The sequence below is a fragment of the Lathyrus oleraceus genome, chromosome 3 (assembly GCF_024323335.1).
Source record: "Lathyrus oleraceus cultivar Zhongwan6 chromosome 3, CAAS_Psat_ZW6_1.0, whole genome shotgun sequence".
NCBI classification, from domain to species: Eukaryota; Viridiplantae; Streptophyta; class Magnoliopsida; order Fabales; family Fabaceae; genus Lathyrus; species Lathyrus oleraceus.
Genome location: NC_066581.1, coordinates 378,881,766 through 378,903,497, shown reverse-complemented (window position 1 = coordinate 378,903,497; position 21,732 = coordinate 378,881,766).

Sequence of the window (21,732 nt, the reverse complement as noted above, 5' to 3'; positions counted from 1 at the left end):
AATTGTATATCATTTCTTTTCTCATTTTTCATTTGCTAACCAAAAGCACAAAAATATGTCACTAACATTTCTTGTTTGTAGTTTGAGCAATCACAAGGTCTAAAAGCTTCTAGGAGATCATGGATGCAAAGATATGGCCAAGAGAAGATGAAAGCAAGCATGGTAATGGTTCACAAAGCTCTCATCCATCAAATATGTCTCTCAAGTATCTCAATTCATCATTTTGATCAAAGCAAGTCAAAGGGTTTGAGGTTTGTTTCTCAAGGAAACCCTAATTCATCTGTGTACCAAGTGTGCCTTGCTCATGAAGCAACCTCAACCCATGATCAAATACAATCAAGGGAAGTTCTTTAATTCATCATTTCATGCATATTTGAACTTATTTGTGTGTCCTCAATCATCAATTCATCAAGATATGAGTTGTGGACTTGAGAAGTTGATCAGTCAATTCATCTAACTATTTTGAAATGCACTGAGACCTAACTTTTTATGTGTTCGTCAAATGGAGATGATCCCAAAAGCAACAATGTTCTTAAGGGAAATATGAACAACTTTCATGTTCGTCAAAAATTTATTTGAATCTTGGAAGGTCATCTCTCATTCCAAGACATTATAGGTCATTTTGACTGAAACCCTAATTTTGGGTCAACTTCCCAAGAACATAACTCATTCATTTTTCATGATTTTGAGGTGGGATCAAATGAATTAGAAATCTTAAGATGTCTAATTCAAATTTTATGTTTAACAAAATTTAAAAATCTCAAAATAAATACATGTGATAATGCAAAACATTATAGGTCACTTTGGACCAAATGCATTGAAAGGCAAAAAAGTCCAACTTCAAGTGCCCATAACTCCTTCATCATAAATCTAAATGATGAAAAATTTAAGTCCATTTTGATTTTCATGAAGATACCTACAACTTTGATGTTAGAAGTTTTTCCATTTGAGGCTTGCATCATCAAAACAGAAGGGCTTGAAGTTGGTCCAATTTGGCAAAATGTTCAAAGGCATGTTTTGCACTATGAACTTCATGGCCTGTTTTCATAAATTTCCACATTTCAAATGAGTTTTTGCTCAACATAAAATTTGTTCCTTATGTCAAGACCTTTCCAACCATTACCCACATGCTTGTGTTTGGATTTTCCAATGGCCATTTTCGAAGAGATGAAGTTTTAGGCACAATTAAGCATTTCATGGTGAAACTTCATATGCAAGCATTTGGAGTGCAAACCACACGTCCAAACCTTCTCCAAATCATTTCAGCATCCATTTGCGTTGGCTTTTGGTCCCTCCATGCGCCTGTACAGGCCCATGCATGGAGGCCTTCAATTTTCATGCACACGAAATTAACCTTGCTTTGCATCAGCTCCATCTATAAATAGAAGGCATTGCTCACTTCCAAAACCAACCTGAAGGCGCCTGATATGCTGCACATTTGAATCCCTAGCCATACCTAAAGGAACTAGTTCATTTCTCTCTAAAATTTTCAGATCTGAAATTCAATTGAATTTGATTGAATCTTCAGATCTAAAGTTCCTAGACCTTCCTCATATGATCCATTGAACTTCTGTTTGGCAAAAGGAACCAAGGAAAGAAGCTCAAATCTTCACAATCCAAAGGTATGGTTCAACTGGTTTTTGCTTCGAATCTCTTTGTTCCTTGATCTATTTGCCTGGCCAGTGTGTTTTCTGAAGTCCTCACTTGAGAGGCAAGTCAGTGGTGGCTTTGATTTTGTGTTTTAATGAACTGCAATTTATGTACCTGAATCTTCCAGCTCAGATTTCTTATTCCATAGAAAGTTTGAGTACAATTCAAGGTTACAGGGGTGATGTACATCACCCCGGCTTTCCAATGATATGAGGATCGCATCATTTGGTTAAGTTTTTATTGTCTGCAACTTTGGACGGAAAATACAAGCTCACCGGAGAAGACGGTGGCGCTGGCCACCGTCTCTTTGCCAGATCAAATCTGGACCATTGGATTGAGTTTCCCCGATCTAATCATGGCCTTTCATTCTTATGACTTTCAATAATGCTGGATGTTTCTCATTGACTCGGACTTACCATGAGCGCGCGCCTGAGGACCTTAGGATTGGCCACGTCAATTAATGAGATTCAATCCAACGTTCCCTGATTTTTGCTATTTTCTAATTTCTGATTTTATTTCTTTTATTTCCTTTATTTTCAAAAATTCATAACTTCTTCATTTTTAATCCAAAAAATATGGGACCAATTGCATTCTTCTCCATTTAACTTCTAGTTTCTAAAAATGATTTTTAATATTTTTTATTTCATCATTTGATATTTTTTATGAATTTTCTCTTTTCTGGTTATTTTTAATTCATTTTAAATAGTTTTTGATATTCAAAAAATACAAAAATATTTTCTTAACCTATTTGAATGATGATGGATCTATGAAAAATATTCTCATCAATTTATTAATTGATTTGAGATTTATTTGAGATTTTAGTTCAATTAGGTTATTTTTATTCATTTTTAATTGATTAAAAATAGTTTCTGACATTTAAAAATGCTGAAATTTTTTGTCAAACTTTGTTTGACCTTGTTGAACTTAGGATAAATCACTTGGACTTTTCAAAGTTGATTTGAAGTGATTTTGAAGTTTGACATTTCTTTATTATTTTAATTCAAGTTTATTTTCAAATATTAAAAATGTCAAGAATATTTTGTTCATTTCTTAACTTCCAATCTTCATCTCACTTCTGTTTTTGATTGTTTGACCATGATCCTCAATGTCATTGGTCAACACTTGTTGATTGGTACATTCTATCTCATTTAGTGCACTTTATTCTTTTCATTTTTTTCCATTATTCATCTCCTTCTTCTTCTTCTTCTTTTCCTTTTGATCAATGACTTAAAGGTTGATAAGTTAGTATTGATTATGAAGGTTTAATCTTCCTCAATCCAAATCTAATTCATCTTGATCAAATGATCTAGTGAATGACTTTGTATTAAGGATAGGTTGCTTGCTAAATCATGCAAAAGACTTAAACCAATACAAGATCAATTCTCTTCTTCTTTTTGGCATGGCAAGTTGTTGGAACTTGGTTCACTAATCAAGACTTCTAACTTGTGTTGTTACCTACATTATTATTGACCGGCCTCAGCTAGTTATGACTTCTATATAAGTCCAATTACGATTGTTTAACATAGCGCTAAATTTGCCTTATGGCACACTAACTACCAACACTAATCATTAACCATTAACATTTACTTTTTGCACTTTACATTCATGCAATTTACTATTCTTGTACATATTATTCATTTGCCTTTTCCTTTGCTCACTTGAGCACATGTTTATGTTAATGCAATTTGCATTTTGCTCACTTGAGCACATAATTGTGTATATATATCTTTTGTGCTTGTGTTTGTCTGTTTGTTGTGAACCAAATGCAAAGAATTGGACAAAATGGACTTAGATATTAGGACCTTACCCAAGCTAATGGAGTGTGAAGAGCAACTAGGCCTCATGCCTTTAGAGTGCTTAAATGTCAAAGAGCAACTAGGCCTCATGTCTTTAGAATGCTTAATGTTGAAGATGACTTTGAAAGGACCATAGTCTAAACTCCCTCTTGTCCATTCTTTGATTTGTCTTATAGAACTTGTTGATGTGTGTGTTCTTGTGCTAGGGATTCCAATGTTGAGCCAAATTGAGGAACCATTACCATGAGCTTCTAAGAGAGAGGGATCCAAGATACATTGAGGAGCTTTCCAAGAGTTCATTTGATTGTTGATTGCTTGAGTTTATGTTTATGTGATTGCTTATTCCAAAGGATGGGAGATACTTGGATCATCAATATGATCTCAAGAGAGGAACTCCATTTGTGGTCTTGTTCTCTTATCCCTTACTTCTTGTATGTTAGGACTTTAGCCATTCTTCTTCTCCTCTCCACTCTAACCCAAGCCAAAACTTTTGTGCAAACATTTAACACTTCTTTTCAAACATTGGAAACCTAAGCCTTATGCTTTTGATTTTCAAACTTTCTTTTCATAACACTTATTTTGAATTGAACTTCTAAGCCAACTTTGACCATATTTTGTAAATACTTTTCATTGGTAAATATAACCCATTCAAATGTCTTTTTGTGGTTTCAATGGCCATTTTCTTAATCAAATTTTCCATAACCTTTAGCTATTAGGTTTGAGTTATCCTTGAGGTAGATGTAATACTCACCTTTACCCTTAGTGATGGACAATGAGTCTTCCATGCTTATTATAGGGTTAACCCCTCATTAGCATGTTGAAGTTATCCTCACATGGTGGATTTGTGGTTTTAGGTTGAGTTTTCTCCTTTGGATAACAAAAGACCTTAAGGCTTTTGGACCAATCAATCCACTCACTCATTTTGAGATTTTTACCCCGAACTACGAGATTTTGATCCTAATCTTTTTTAAAAGATGGTACGTAGGCAATGGGTTTATCCATCCAAACACAAATGTAAATAACTTGTATATTCTCTCCTCATCTCTTCAATCATGTTTGCACGAACAATTTTTCACAAAAATAACAACCTTACAACAAGTATGAAAAGGGCTCCCTAGGAGTACCTAGGATGTTTTGGGTGCTTAAAACCTTCCCATTGCATAACCAACCCCCTTACCCAGATCTCTGACATTTTTACTAGTTTTTGATTCGATAAAACTTTTAGGTTTTTGTTCACTTTCTAACTATTCCTTTGGATAAATAGAAGTGCGGTGGCGACTCGACTTGTATGGTTTACCTTAGATTTAGTCAATATCTCTAATGGTAACGAATACCCCGCTACAGAAAAGTGGCGACTCTGCTGGGGAGCAGTCCTAATGGGTTTTGCCTACTTTTCATATTGTGTTGTATTATATTGTATATTGTTTTGTGACATATTTTTGTGCAATTTGGGATTACTGTATTGTATGTAATGATTGAATTGCTTGAATATTAATTCCTTGTATGCTTGGTGATTGTTGTGAGATGAGTTCTATACCCGAACTCGAGTGCACTTAGGATAGGAGAATGGCATAGTCTTATTGACTTGTGTGGAGTTATTCCTTAGCAAGTTGACTTGCAAGTCCATTCACTTGGTGGAGGTCATGTTGGGATCAATAATGTCACACAAGTAGTTGTGGTTAGACATTACTCTTTCCAATATAGACCTTAGAAGCCAAAGACCTTAGTTTACCAAACCCCTCTTGGCCTATTCTTAGGATGTAGTGCGAAAGTCGTTCAAGTGTAAGATTTGATACGATTGTTACACGATACTACACTCATAAGAGTCTCTCTTGAGAATATTTTTGGAATACGAGTAGTCGTTTCTCCGATAATATCCAAAAGATGGGACGATGACTGTGGGAACCTCTTGTAGAACATGTTTGGCAGGTTAAACCCTAGTACACTCCCTTTGGGTGGTTCTTAACCGAGACTCCATGCTCGTGACTTCCAACAAACCCTCGATTCGTGGTTGATCCGTTCATGTATCCTTAATATCAATGGAACTTGGGTGTTGATAAGGTGTAAACCATAATCCACCAAAATGGATGATTGATATTAAGGATGCCATGATCCATCCTATGACCTTTGTTTGGTGTGCTTTGCTTGATCCTTGAGTGTGATTGTTGCATTCATGCATTCATGCACCCATTTGCATCCATATCATCAAAATAATAAGAAAATTTTCAAGGAACATGAGAGGTCTATTTGCAAATTTTCAGACATGGAAAGACAAAGAAGGAATACAAAGAAGTACAGTTTCAGACAACCCGACTTGAAATAGCTAAGGAATTTAAAATCCTATGTACTAGATCCCTTGGGTTTCAAGGCTCGTTTTGGGAAGCTTCTTCCTCTTCTGACTACTCAGGTGGATGAAGGGTTGATGAGTGTATTGGTGCGGTTTTATGATCCTTTGTACCATTGCTTCACGTTTCCGGATTTTCAGCTTTTGCCTACACTTGAAGAGTATGCCTACCTTGTGGGTATACCTATTCTAGACCAGTTGTCGTTCAGTGGCTTGGAGAGTATTCCTAATTCTCGAGAGATAGCTGACATGTTGCATATAGATGAATCTCTGGTTGGTGCTCATATGACTACCAAAGGTGGAATTCAAGGTCTCCCTTCTGAGTTCCTCATTGCTCAAGCTACTGTGTATGGGAAGGCCATGAGTGAGGACGCCTTTGAGGCCATATTTGTACTTCTTATCTATGGGTTAGTGTTATTCCCCAACATCGACAAGTTTGTGGATGTGAACGCTATTAGGATTTTCTCTACTCTTAATCCTGTTCCGACTTTGTTGGGTGACGCTTATTTTTCTTTGCATATGAGGAATGCAAAGAGTGGTGGTGCCATTGTGTGCTGTTTGCCTCTATTGTATAAGTGGTTTATTTCTCACTTACCGCAGACGATCACTTTCAAGGAGAACAAGGGATGTCTACGGTGGTCCACGAGACTTATGTCTCTCACTAATGATGATGTCTTTTGGTACAACCGCATGTATGATGGTGTGCAGATTATTGACTCTTGTGGTGAATTCTCCAATGTACCTCTTCTTGGTACATGTGGTAGGATTAGCTACAACCCTGTTTTGGCTCGTCGTCAGCTTGGGTTCCCCCTAAAGGATAAACCCAATAACATTCTGTTGAAGGGTGTGTTCTTTCAGGAGGGTAAAAATCCCCAAGGCTTGAAGGGCAGGATGGTTCGCGCTTCGCGCAAGATTCATAGGAAAGGAAGGAAGGAGTTGGGTCCTAAGAATTGTGTCGCTTTGGAGCCTTACACTGCTTGGGTTAGGAAGAGAGCTTCTGAGTACCTCATGCCGTACGAGTATCCGAGACCTACACCCTTGGTTATGGCCGGGCCTTCAACCCTCCCTGACTAAGGAGTAGAGGAGTTGAAAGATGAAGACCATTCACGTGCTTGGATCCGTGAGCGAGAAGAGTTGCTTCAGCAGATTAAGGAGAAGGATGCTTTGATTGAGTTTCTCGAGCATCAGGTCATTGATGATCCTGATGATGCATGGACTTCTATACTTCCTCAGTCTTCCAGGTTTTGGAAGAGGAAGTACGATCGACTCGCCAAGGAGAAGGCAGATATGGAAGCAGCCTATGAGGAGGAGGTGAAGAGGCTTTGTGCATCTTATCTTCCTGTGTCCCGAGCTTTAGATGATTGTTTCTAGGGATCCATAGGATGATTATTTTCCTTTTTCTCTTACCAATGTTGTACTTCTTTGGTGTAAAAATATATTTTCCAAATATTATTGATAAGATGTTTCCATATGTGATAAAAGTATAATATTTCCCAAAATTTGCAAATAGGACTCTAAAGTTCCTCTGAAATAAAAACAAATCATATGCACAAGCATTGCATGCATCATGTGCATAAGCAGGATTTGCTCTAGGCTTCTTGTCCTATGGTCTAACTCCGTGTTCTTCATTTATTTCAAAGACAAGCTGACTCACCGGTACTACACTAGAGCCAATTCTTCGAGACTGATGGATCATTTGGAACAAGAAAACCGCGAGCTGAAAGAGGAAGTAGCCAGGTTGACTGCCTTGATGAAGTCATTCTTGGCTGCCCAGAGCCAGTCTTCTCCAACGCCATCAACTCCTCCCCAGAGGACGGTCATTTCTGAGATTGTAACTTCTACTGTGCCTTCTGCGACAGCCCACTTTGCACCATCCATGCCAGCCGGGTTCCCTTGGGGAATGCCCCCCAACTTTGTACTAGAGGGTTTCGCCCCTACTCTTGCTTCTCTGCCGGCATCTAGCCCGGTCCTTTCATTGCCACCTCCCGTTGTGCACACGTTACCAAGGGTTGAAGATACCATCTATCATTCTGAGCCATCTGAGGGCCCAGACGTTTATGAGAAGATGGATGACATGAAAGACCAATTCCTTGAGCTTCGCAAGGAACTGGAGACTTTGAGGGGAAAGGACCTCTTTGGTAAAAGTGTTGTTGAGTCGTGCCTTATGCCCAACGTGAAGATCCCTATTAAATTCAAAGTGCCGAACTTTGAGAAGTATAAAGGGAATACATGCCCTCCCAGTCATCTTGTGATGTATGCTCGCAAGACGTCGACACAAACTGATAATGATCAACTGCTCATCCACTATTTCCAGGATAGTCTATCCGGTGCCGCTCTCCGGTGGTACATGGGTTTGGAGAGTTCAAACATTCGATCCTTCAACGATCTTGGCGAGGCCTTCGTCAAGCAATATAAATATAATGTGGATATGGCTCCTGATAGGGACCAGTTGAGGGCAATGTCCCAGAAAGAGAAAGAAACCTTCAAAGAGTACGCCCAGAGGTGGCGTGAATTAGCAGCTCAGATAGTGCCTCCCCTTGAGGAGAAAGAGATGACCAAGATTTTCTTGAAGACCTTGAGCTCGTTTTACTACGAGAGGATGATAGCCAATGCTCCATCAGATTTCACCGAGATGGTGAATATGGGGATGAGATTGGAAGAGGGGGTCCGTGAAGGACGCTTAACTCGAGATGAAGGCTTTTCAGGAAAGAGATATGGAAGCTTTGTGAAGAAGAAGGAGGGAGAGGCACATGATGTGTCTTCCCATGTCAAAAGAAGACCCTCTATGAAGAGGAAGATTGCTCGACCAGTCAATAGTCAGCATCAGGTGGCTCATATAGCACCTGTTTTCAGGGAAGCTCAACATTATCAACAACCACAAACTCAGCAATATCAACAACAACAACAACGTCCACAACAGCAGGCCTATCAGCCTCGAAACAACAACAACAACAATGCCAGCACCAGCTATGAGAGGAAGAGGGTCACCTTTGATCCAATTCCGATGACTTATGCTGAACTTTATCCATCGTTGATCGATAGAAAATTAATCACTCCACGAGACCCTCCCGCTGTACCTGCTAACCCCCAGTGGTGGTACAAGCCTGAGCTTCACTGTGTATATCATTCCGGTGCTCTCAGACACGACATAGAGAATTGTTATCCCCTGAAGACCAAGGTGCAAGACCTTGTGAGAAGTGGGATTTTGTTTTTCGAGGATGTAGGTCCAAACGTAAAGAAGAACCCATTGCCCGAGCATGGGAAGTCTGTCAATATGGTCCAGGGATGCCCTGGCAAGTATAAAGTGAAATAAGTCAGCCATATCCGACAATCGCTGGTTGAGATGCATAGATTGTTGTGTGACTATAGCCATTATGAGCATGACCACGATAGATGCAGAGTCTGTTATGTTAATCAGAGAGGGTGTCGCCAGGTGCGCAGAGATGTTCAAGAAATGTTGGACAAAATAGAAATATTGACGAAGATGCTCTCGAAGTCAATGTAATTTCTCCGGTATTCTGGATACCTGAGCCTGTTGTCATCAAGTATGATGGTAGCAAGCAGAAGGCTTCTCCTACTCTTGTCATCAAGCCAGACGGACCTGTACCATACTCCTCCGAGGAGGCGATTCCTTATCGCTACAATGTTGACGTCAGCGGATTGACCCGCAACGGTCGTGTATTTTCAGCTCCGTCAAAGCCTCAAATTGATGCTCGAGGAAGTGTTGATGCTGATTTTGTTGAACGCCCGATTGGGAATGTTGTGAGCACCCCAAATCCGGCACTTGTTGCTAAGTCCTCCTCTATGTTGAAAACTCCTGCTTCTGCTGGCCCGAGTGGCAATACGAGAGAAGATTGTGATGAGATGCTGAGGCTCATCAAGAGAAGCGAGTACAACGTTGTAGACCAGCTTCTACAAACGCCATCCAAAATATTTGTGTTATCATTACTTTTGAATTCAGAACCACACCGAGAGGCTCTTCAAAAGGTGTTGGATGTGGCGTATGTAGATCATGATGTCACGCTAGAACAATTTGATAACATTGTTGCAATCATCACCGCTTGTAACAACCTGAGTTTTTGTGACGCTGATCTCCCCGAGGAGGGAAGGGACCACAACTTGGCATTACATATATCTATGAGCTGCAAGGATGATGCCATGTCCAATATGTTGGTGGACACTGGGTCATCGTTGAATGTACTGTCGAAGACCACTCTCGCGAAATTGTCATATCAAGGGCCTCCCATGAGGCAGAGTGGAGTAGTTGTGAAGGCTTTCGATGGGTCTCGCAAAACTGTGATTGGTGAGGTTGATCTCCCGGTCAAAATCGGACCAAGCGATTTCCAGATTACCTTCCAGGTTATGGATATTCACCCATCGTATAGCTGTCTCTTAGGAAGACCATGGATTCACGAGGCTGGCGCCGTGACATCCACCTTACACCAGAAACTGAAATTTGTAAAGAATAAGAAGCTGGTGGTGGTAGGGGGAGAAAAGGCTCTCCTGGTTATCCATTTGTCTTCCTTCTCTTATATAAAGGCTGAGGATGAAGTTGGAACTCCGTTCCAAGCTTTATCTATTGTTGAACCTGTTGAGAAGAGAGCTTCTTCATTTGCTTCCTACAAAGATGCGAAGTTGGCCATTGAGCACGGTGCAACTGCTGGATTGGGGCAAATGGTTGAGTTAGAAGACAACAAGTCCCGGGCTGGCATAGGCTATTCCTACGGGGTCTTCAAAAAACAAGGGTTGTTCAAGAGTGGAGGTTTCATCCACACCGGTCAAGACGAAGTGGCTGCTGCCATTTTGGAAGAGGACGAAGAGGATTCTGACAATTTCATTATCCCTGAAGGGGTCTGCAATAATTGGGTCGCTGTGGATATTCCAACAGTTATCCATAAGTCAAAGTAATGTTCATTGTGTTTAAAAACCCTTCTCCCATGCCAAAAGGAGAAGTGATGACATTGCTGGCACATAAATACAATGATACTTTCATTCAATAAATTCATGTTAAATGTTTATTTTCCCAATTATTTTCCCTTTTCGCTTTTTGCATGAAATTGGTGATCACAAAAAACCCTAAAAATAAGAATAAAATCAATCTTTTCATATGCATAATGATTTGCCTTGTTTGAGTTCTAAAATTTCTTTTATATCCAAAATCATTATGCAGGTTAATCAAACCCTTTGAACATAATGATCCGACACCATCTCCCAACTTTGAATTCCCTGTATTTGAGGCGGAATAAGATGATGTTGAAGAGATTCTTGACGAGATTATCCGTCTACTTGAGCATGAAGAGAAGATCATTCAGCCGCATCTTGAGAATCTAGGAACAGTTAACTTGGGGTTTGAGGATTGTGTGAGAGAAGTAAAGATTAGGGCACTCCAGGAAGCATCTATTAAGAAGGGGTTGATTGAGTTGCTACGAGAATATGTTGACGTATTTTCCTGGTCATATGAAGACATGCCTGGTCTAGATACTGACATCGTACAACATTTCCTACCTTTGAAGCCTGAGTGCGTGCTTGTAAAGCAGAAGCTCAGAAGAACTCATCCCGATATGGCAGTAAAGATCAAGGAAGAAGTTCAGAAGCAAATTGATGCGGGTTTTCTGGTGACTTCTACATATCCTCAATGGGTGGCCAATATTGTGCCCGTGCCTAAGAAGGATGGAAAAGTCCGGATGTGTGTGGACTATAGAGACTTGAATAAAGCTAGTCCGAAAGATGATTTCCCTCTACCACACATAGATATGTTGGTAGATAACACAGCTAAATTCAAAGTCTTCTCATTTATGGACGGATTTTCCGAATATAATCAGATTAAAATGGCACCCGAGGATATGGAGAAGACAACATTCATCACACCTTGGGGAACATTCTGTTATCGAGTGATGCCCTTCGGTTTGAAGAACGCCGGAGCCACGTATCAACGAGCCATGACTACCTTGTTTCATGATATGATGCACAAGGAGATCGAGGTATACGTTGACGATATGATCGCTAAGTCAAGAACGGAAGTTGAACATGTAGAACACCTGTTGAAGCTTTTCCAGCGTTTGAGGAAGTACAAGCTTCGTCTAAATCCCAACAAGTGTACATTTGGAGTCCGTTCCGGCAAGTTATTGGGATTTATCGTTAGTGAAAGAGGTATTGAGGTTGATCCTGCAAAGGTCAAAGCAATACAAGAGATGCCTGCGCCCAAAACTGAGAAACAAGTCTGAGGTTTTCTTGGCCGCTTGAATTACATTTCCAGATTCATATCCCACATGACTGCCACATGTGCGCCGATATTCAAGCTCCTTCAGAAAGATTAGTCTCATGATTGGACCGAGGATTTCCAGAAAGCCTTTGACAGTATTAAAGAATATTTGTCTGAGCCTCTGATTCTGTCTCCACCTGTGGAGGAGAGACCATTGATTATGTATCTGACTGTTCTTGAAGACTCAATGGGTTGTGTCCTTGGTCAGCAAGACGAATCAGGAAAGAAAGAGTATGTTATCTACTACTTGAGCAAGAAGTTCACTGATTGTGAGTCTCGATACTCAATGCTTGAGAAGACATGTTGTGCTTTGGCTTGGGCTGCTAAGCGCTTACGCTAGTATATGTTGAATCATACGACCTGGTTGATATCCAAAATGGATCCAATCAAGTACATTTTTGAGAAGCCTGCTTTAACTGGGAGGATTTCTCGTTGGCATATGTTGTTGTCTGAGTATGATATTGAGTATCGAGCTCAGAAGGCTATTAAAGGAAGTATCTTGGCTGACCACTTGGCACATCAGCCGATTGAAGATTATCAGTCAGTTCAGTATGACTTCCCAGATGAGGAGATTCTGTATTTGAAAATGAAAGATTGCGATGAACTTACACTCGATGAAGGGCCAGAGCCTGGTTCCAGATGGAGTATGGTATTTGATGGCGTTGTAAATTAATATGGAAATGGTATTGGGGCAGTGATTATTACTCCTCAGGGCACACATTTTCCTTTTACAGCAAGGCTAACTTTCAAATGCACGAATAATATGGCTGAGTATGAGGCATGTATTATGGGATTGGAGGAATGCATTGATCTTAGGATCAAGCATCTGGATGTTTATGGTGATTCGGCCCTCGTTGTTAATCAGATTAAGAGTGAATAAGAAACGAATCAGCCTGGCCTCGTTCCATATAAGGATTATGCGAGGAGGATTTCAACATTCTTTACTGAGGTTGACTTCCATCATATTCCTCGAGATGAGAATCGGATGGCAGATGCTCTTGCTACACTTGCTTCAATGATTGTGGTAAGACTTTGGAATGAAGTTCCCAATATCACTGTGATGCGCTTGGACAGACCAGCTCGCGTATTTGCAGTAGAAGAAGTAAAATATGATAAGCCATGGTATTATGACATCAAGTGTTTCCTCCAGAACCAGATTTACCCTCCTGGGGCATCCGTGAAAGATAGGAAGACTCTGAGGAGATTATCAGGAAGTTTCTACCTCAATGGTGATGTACTTTACAAGAGAAATTTTGATATGGTGCTGCTCAGATGTGTGGATAGACATGAAGCAAACCTATTAATGACTGAGGTCCATGAGGGTTCATTTGGTACACACTCCAATGGACATGCCATGGCTAGAAAGATGTTGAGAGCAGGCTACTATTGGCTGACAATGGAGTCTGACTGCTGCAAATATGTGAAGAAATGCCATAAGTGTCAAAATTATGCAGATAAGATTCATATTCCCCCGATACTTCTGAATGTGATTTCATCACCATGACCTTTCTCTATGTGGGGGATTGACATGATTGGCATGATAGAACCGAAAGCGTCCAACGATCACAGATTTATTCTCGTAGTAATTGATTACTTTACCAAATGGGTTGAAGCGACATCATATGCAAATGTGACCAGGCAGGTGGTCGTGAAGTTTATCAAGAATCAACTTATATGCCGGTATGGTGTGCCAGATAAGATCATTACTGATAATGGATCTAACTTGAACAACAAGATGATGAAAGAGCTATGTAGCGAGTTCAAGATTGCACATCATAATTCTTCCCCTTACAGACCCAAGATGAATGGGGTTGTTGAAGCTGCCAATAAGAATATCAAGAAGATTCTCCAGAAGATGGTTGTTACGTACAAAGATTGGCATGAGATGCTGCCATTTGCTTTACATGGATATCGCACATCTGTCCGCACTTCAACAGGAGTAACCCCTTTCTCTCTTGTTTACGGCATGGAGGTTGTACTCCCAGTAGAGGTGGAGATCCCATCAATGAGAGTCTTGATGGAAGCCAAGTTGACTGATACTGGATGGGTTCAGAGTCGTTATGACCAGCTGAATTTGATTGAAGAGAAGAGATTGACTGCCATGTGCCACTATCAATTATATCAGCAAAGGATGAAGAAAGCCTTTGATAAGAAGGTCAAGCCTCATGTGTTCCGAGAGGGTGACCTTGTGCTCAAGAAAGTCTTGTCTTTCGCGCCCGATTCCAGGGGCAAGTGGACTCCAAACTATGAAGGTCCATATGTTGTCAAGAGAGCCTTTTCAGGCGGTGCTTTGATACTTACAACTATGGATGGGGAGGATTTCACTCGTCCTGTGAATTCAGATGCAGTCAAGAAATACTTCGCCTAAAGATAAAAATAGAATAGCTCGCTAAGTTGAAAACCCGAAAGGGCGGCTTAGGAAAAAATGAGCGTCTCGGTGGATTGAAAACCCGAAAGGGCGATCCAGGCAAAAGTTAGAGACATAAAAAATGTGATGAACATATGTATCCCGCTAGATTGAGTACCTCATCCTGGGGCAATCTAGGAAAAAATAGGGATTTGGCAAGTAACTGCCTCCTGACAAGACTTTGTTCTACAACTGTCATCCGTCAGAGATTCTCGCTCAGTCATCGTCAACTGAAGCTTCGAATACATTGGATTCAGAATTGGTGGAGAAATGGTCATTATGTTCAATGTAGCCCTTTTCCAATATATATCACCAATTTCAAATTTGTAAAGATCTATGGAGTCCTGCCATTTGCAGACTACCATTCCATCAAATAAATTCGAGCTTTATCCAATTATTTGCACTCTTATTTGTTTCTATTCGACAAATGTTTTGCATGTTTTAATTGAAAAAAAAATATCATTGTTTTAATCAAATCTTTCATAGTTTGTTTTTAAACGAAGTGAACATTCACAATGATAAAGGGATACTTGGAATGCCTTCAGTGCTCCCCCAAGGATGGTAAGATTCTCGACAGGGTAAGACACTTGTTCATATTCCTGACATGCTTGTGTCCTCTTCCTTCGGGGCCTCTTGTGGTTCTTTCTTTCGAGCAGAGTGTTTGATCCTTCCTCCTCAGGAAATGTGCTCTCATTGGTAGGACAATATTTGATGACCCTTGGAAACTTCTGGTTTGTGGTTGTTCCCTCTGGAGATCCATCCTCCTCTTAGATAACTTCCCCGGTATAATTGCTTCTACGTCGGAGTTCAGCTGTGCCACGACTTCGCCCCAGTTGGAATGACTGATACTCATTCCCCTACAAAGATCTTTGTGGTCCTGGCTTTCTCTCTCGAGATGTAGTACCGGATGTTTGTGTACTTGTTCGTTGGACTTGTTTGTGTTAGAAATGTCTGTTTGTCAGCATTCATCATACATAAACCATACATATGTGCATATTGATAACATTCATGTCGCATTTGTTTGACATATATCTTTGTTTGTTATCTCTTGTTTGAGGGTATTATGTTCTCTAAGCAGATGTTGGTGGTTGATCTCTCCATATAGGGTCAGCCCCATAAGCAAAAAATGTTCATCTTTCCTTCCATATTCCCCACTAAGTTATACCCTCGTGGATGATGGTTGCTTCTGTCTCCTCCCCAACACATATATTGGGATGGAGTTCCCGATTGAGCTATATCCTCACAGGGACAAGTTTTATTTCAGCGTGCCCATCTAGTTTGATCCTAGATTGGCCTCTTTTGGTTGCTTCTTGCACTCCCCTGTGGTGTAAATGAATGATTGCTCTGTAACTAGTAATTATTCATCTTATCCCCGGCGGAGTCTGTGGCCTTCTACCCCAATACCGGTAGTTATAAGTCCTATTTTTGTGGTTCTATACCCTCATACTGGTAGTTGTAAACCCCATTTTTATCCCCTTTGCGGAGTTAACCTTTTGTTCATCCTAACCAATGACGGTTACTTCTCCGTGGTTTTCTACCCAGTATCCGGTAGATGTAATCCCCTCCTTGACGGTTATCGGTATTGATAAGTCCTTCACCCCGGTGATATATCTCTGATAAGGAAGTTTATCCCCAGCAAGTCATCTTTCATGTACCGATTGCCGGTAATGATCATTTCTCCCCTTGAATGGTCATCATTTTGTACGTAGTTCGCGGTATCCCGGTGCCCTTTCTTTTCGGTCGATTTATCCTTTATTAACCCAGTAACCGGTTGTGGATAATCTTCCATGCGAGTATATTATCTACGTTCTGACGGTAATAGATAATATATCTCATGCACTCTCTGGTCAAAGTCCTTTGCTCCTCCCCAGTTGAGTAAGATTCGTATCCTTTTTTATTGGAATCGAATGTCCATCCTATAATTGAGTTTTGCTTTTAGCCCTATTTTGGATGATGAGTGTCTTGGGAATATTCCCCAATTCACGTTTTGGTTGGTCACCTATTATATGCCCAGTAACCGGTATCCCTGGTGTTCCTTCCCTTCTGCTCCCTATTATGACTTTTTGTCCCCCTGCGGAGTCAGATTCTCCTGAGTTAAAGTTTACCTTTTTTAGGTCTTCCTCAGATAATCTCGGATGTTTAATATCTCTCACCCTTATACCGGTCTTAGATATTCATTCTTCCCGAGCATGTTGTTCTATCACCCTTATACCGGTGTACAGATCACATGTCTCGTTGAGCTTATTACCCAGTAACCGGTAATACCTCATCCTGTTGCTTCCCCATAGGAGTTTCGTTGGGTGTTTCCCCAGCAAGGTCCCTTAGTGAATTCTCTCAGTCTGAGACCTGATTTTTATCCGAAGTATCCTTGGTGGATAATTCCGTTGTATTGGCATATTCCCCAATACATGCGCCTTTGAGTCAGCTCGGGTCTCTCCATTGATTTATTCTTTTGGAATTCTGCTCCCCAAGCTTTGAGTCGTGACTTGCTCACGCATTTTATTCCTTTTCTTACCCCCATAAGAGCCCCGAAGTCTCTGTCCCATGGAGTGCGTCACTCATATGGATTGTTAGTTCCTCCTGATCTTTTCCTTTATAGACACATATCTCCACAGAGTGTTACCTTTTTGCACACATACATTTGCATCATGAGGTCTCTTAGGGACCAAAGTTCGTCTCTTTGATTATTATTTAAGCCCATTCTACCTCGTCGAGACGAAGATTTTAACCTTCACTTCTCCGGCTAGAATGACCTTAAATAGGGGCATCTGTAAGACCCCAATTTTGTCCCTAAGATCCCTCATGGCATCATAACATTGCATTTGCAAAAGCCTCAAGGATCATGAGCATCTTGGTTCCCTTTGCCTTTGGGTGGAGCCTCTTGTGAGTTGGTTTGAGATCACCAAGCATGCTTGAATTGTATATCATTGCTTTTCTCATTTTTCATTTGCTAACCAAAAGCACAAAAATATGTCACTAACATTTCTTGTTTGTAGTTTGAGCAATCACAAGGTCTAAAAGCTTCTAGAAGATCATGGGTGCAAAGATATGGCCAAGGGAAGATGAAAGCAAGCATGGTAATGGTTCCCAAAGCTCTCATCCATCAAATATGTCTCTCAAGTATCTCAATTCATCATTTTGATCAAAGCAAGTCAAAGGGTTTGAGGTTTGTTTCTCAAGGAAACCCTAATTCATTTGTGTACCAAGTGTGCCTTGCTCATGAAGCAACCTCAGTCCATGATCAAATAAAATCAAGGGAAGTTCTTTAATTCATCATTTCATGCATATTTGAACTTATTTGAGTGTCCTCAATCATCAATTCATCAAGATATGAGTTGCGGACTTGAGAAGTTGATAAGTCAATTCATCTAACTATTTTGAAATGCACTAAGACCTAACTTTTTATGTGGTTGTCAAATGGATATGATCCCAAAATAAAAAATGTTCTTAAGGTCAATATAAACAAATTTAATGTTCATCAAAAATTGATTTGAAGCTTGGAAGATCATCTCTCATTCCAAGACATTATAGGTCATTTTGACTGAAACCCTAATTTTGGGTCAACTTCCCAAGAACATAACTCATTCATTTTTCATGATTTTGAGGTGGGATCAAATTAATTGTAAAGATTAAGATGTCTAATTCAAATGTTATGTTGAACAAAATTTCAAAATCTCAAAAGAAATACATGTGATAATGCAAAACATTATAGGTCACTTTGGACCAAATGCATTGAAAGGCAAAAAAGTCCAACTTCAAGTGCCCATAACTCCTTCATCAAAAATCCAAATGATGCAAAATTTAAGTCCATTTTTATTGTCTTAAAGAGACCTACAACTTTGATGTTGGAAAAGTTTTCCATTTTGAGCTTGCATCATCAAAATAGAAGGGCTTGAAGTTGGTCAAATTTGGCAAAATTTTCAAAGGCATGTTTTGCACTATGAACTTCATGGCCTGTTTTCATAAATTTCCACACTTAAAATGAGTTTTTTATCAACATAACATTTGTTCCTTATGTCAAGACCTTTCCAACCATTACCCACATGCTTGTGTTTAGTGTTAATTATAAATGCGCCTAAGAGGGGGGGGGGGGGGGTGAATTAGGTGGTTAAAAATTCTTCGATCTTGTTTCCGGTTTTTGGTTATTTTTCGTTTAAGTGCGGAAAAATAAATTGCGGAAAGTAAAAAGACACCGAAAATTATAGTGGTTCTCTTCACAATCCGAAGGTACATCCACTCCCCTTTCCACACGAAAGAGATTTCACTATAGTTAGAATTATGGTACAACCTATTCACACAAACGGTGATGCCTACTATCTAACCTATAGGTAAACAAGTGTATGAAGAACAATCCTCTTCAACACCAACCCCTTGTGTCCAACAATCCTGGATCACAAGTCAAACAGAAATAACTCTTTTGATGATATTAACAAAGTGTAGTATTATCAATCTTCTCTTGATTGATCTTCTCCTTAGATAAATAATTCACTCAATGAATAATATACAAGTGTTCAAGAATTAGAATGAGATGAAACTTTGATTATGAACACTTCTAAAAATTTTATTGAAGGAAATATGAAAGAGTGATTATCTTAAGTTTGTATGAAAATTCATGGAGGTGAAAATTCATTTTGAAAATTTAGGAATTTATATTGCCAAAACACCTTTTCAAAAAGGTATCATTTTCTTCATGAATATTGATGAAAAGATATAATTTTTCAAAAACATTTTCACTGCAACGAACAGTGTTAACCGGTTAACCAAATGGGTTAACCGGTTAACGCATACAACGTTAACACAGGATTTCAAAAAAACTGGGCTGTTAACCGGTTAACCCATATGGTTAACCGGTTAACACTGTTGAAATGCAGAAAAATACTTTAAGAAAATTGTGTCTTGCATTTCAATGTGTTAACAAAAGGTTATGTTTAAAAAATGCAAATGCAGATCATGATTGTTGAACACTTGTATACTAATCTAAGAGTGAGTTAGATATACCTAAGAAGTGAATCAACAATCTTGCAAACGGTTGACTTGAAAAAGAAGCTTGATCAAAATGTTCCTCATGCATATGTGGCTTGATCACTTTGATGCTTGAATTATCTTTGAAGCTCTTCTCTTTGATCAATCCAAGATAAATCTTCAAGACTTTAAATAATATGAAATCTTGTTCTCGCTTCAATGTCTTGATCCATTTCCTTTTTGAGCATGCATAACATCTTGAATGAATAATGTTGTCTTCATCAAAACCATTTAGAGGCTTGCCTTCACATTCTCCCCCTTTTTGATGATGACAACCCAATTTTGAAAGTTTGCTCTACTTTTGTTTCTCTAACACAAAAGGTTCCCCCTTGATCAACGCTCCCCCTAAATTCATGATTTTTAGAGAGTCTTTTCTAGCTGCATTTTGTTAGAGAAAAAACAAACACAAACACATATTTCTTCTCCCCCTTTGTCATTAGCAAAAAGGATGGGAAAAGACTTGAAATATGTAAAGAAATCATGAAAAATTAAGAATAAAACAAAACAATAATGTTTACCTATGAGTTTTACCTCATGAGAGACTTTATCAAATAATTATTCTTGCCGAAACATGATTTTTGAAGTCTTTGTTACAAAGTTGATTTATACTTGGAAGATTTTGCTTTAGTTTGTCAACTTAAAGTATATCTTCAATTGGATGTGAAATTTAGTGCTTCAACTTTGCCAATGCCAAGAATTCTTCCTTTAAGGTATTCCCCATATGTGAAATAACCCTTGGACTTTGGAACTAGATTTGAAAGTTAGTTTATGCCTCCCATCAAAAACTTAGAACAACCACTTTATCAATAAAGCATAGATTTAGAAGTGGTCTCCAAGTAAACCTACAAAACAATTAAGTTTTATTTGGTACCCAATGTGCTTTGGGTCCATGATAGTTAGTTCCTTTCTTAACCCATACATAATGGCCTTGAGCAACACTAAAGTTTCTAACATAACATGCATTGGGAGTATGACCTTTAATACCACAATAGAAACATGTAGGCTCAAAGTTGCTTTTATATCTAGGAGGATAAGATTTCTTTTTATAATAAGATTTGTTCCTTTTCCTATTATTATATTGATGAACCACTTTAGGCTTGTTACTTTTATCTAGAGGAATAGCTTTTACAAAAATGGTCTTGTTAGAAATATGTTTAGCAAATTTTGAATAACCTAAACCACTTTTGTCATTTGAGTATCTTTGACAACTAAGAACATGTTCCAATCCGATTTGACCTTGTTCATATCTTTCAATAACTCTCTTCAATTGAACTATTTGAAAAGCAAGTGACTCACATTTAGTGCATGCAAAATTCTTGATTAATTCTTCCTTTTCATCTTTGAGATTATTTTTCATTTTCTCAATATTTTCTTCCAAAGTTGATATTTGATTCTTTTGAGATGAAATGGTTTTGTATAGAATTTTGCATTCACTTAAAAGTTCATCAATTGCTCCTTGAGCGTCATTATCAAAAATTGAAAAATTACTACTAACCTCATCTTCTTCCTCGTCGGAATGATGTGATGCCATCAATGCTAGATTTGCGCTTTGATCACTATCGGAATTCGATGAAGAGCTTATTTCATTGTCATCCCAAGCAATGTAGGCCTTCCTATTGTAATCCTTCTTTCCTTTGTTGTCACGATTCTTTGCAAGTTTGGGACATTCTGGTTTGATGTGGCCTTGTTTTCCACATTCATAGCATGTAATGTCTTCATTGAATGTTGATGCTTCTCTTTCTTTGTTCTTTGAGAACTTCTTTCTTCTTGTGTAACTAGAGTTTCCAATATTATTTTCTGCACCAAAATATTTTCCTAGTCTTTTTACAAGACGTATAAAGTTTTCGTCCTCTTCGGGATTGTCTTCTTTCTTCACAACTTTGGAATCAACTTTTAAGGCAATGCTCTTGAATTTCTTTTCTAGACTTTCGTGCTTCTCGAGCCTTCCAAGTTCCAATTCGTGTTCTTGAAGTTTGCCAAATAGAGACGCGGATGTCATCGTTGAAAGACTTTTCTTTTTCGAAATAGCGGTCACTTTCGGTTGCCATTCTCTTGTCAAAGATCTTAGGACTTTCAGGTTGAGATCATCATTGGTGAAAGTTTTACCGAGAGCAATCAGGTGATTTGTTAGATGGACAAATCTCTTTTGTAAGGCAACTATAGATTCACCGGGCTGCATGCGGAACATCTCATATTCTTGACTTAGAGTGTTTAGCCTCGATCTCTTCACTTCGGCGGTTCCTTCATGTGT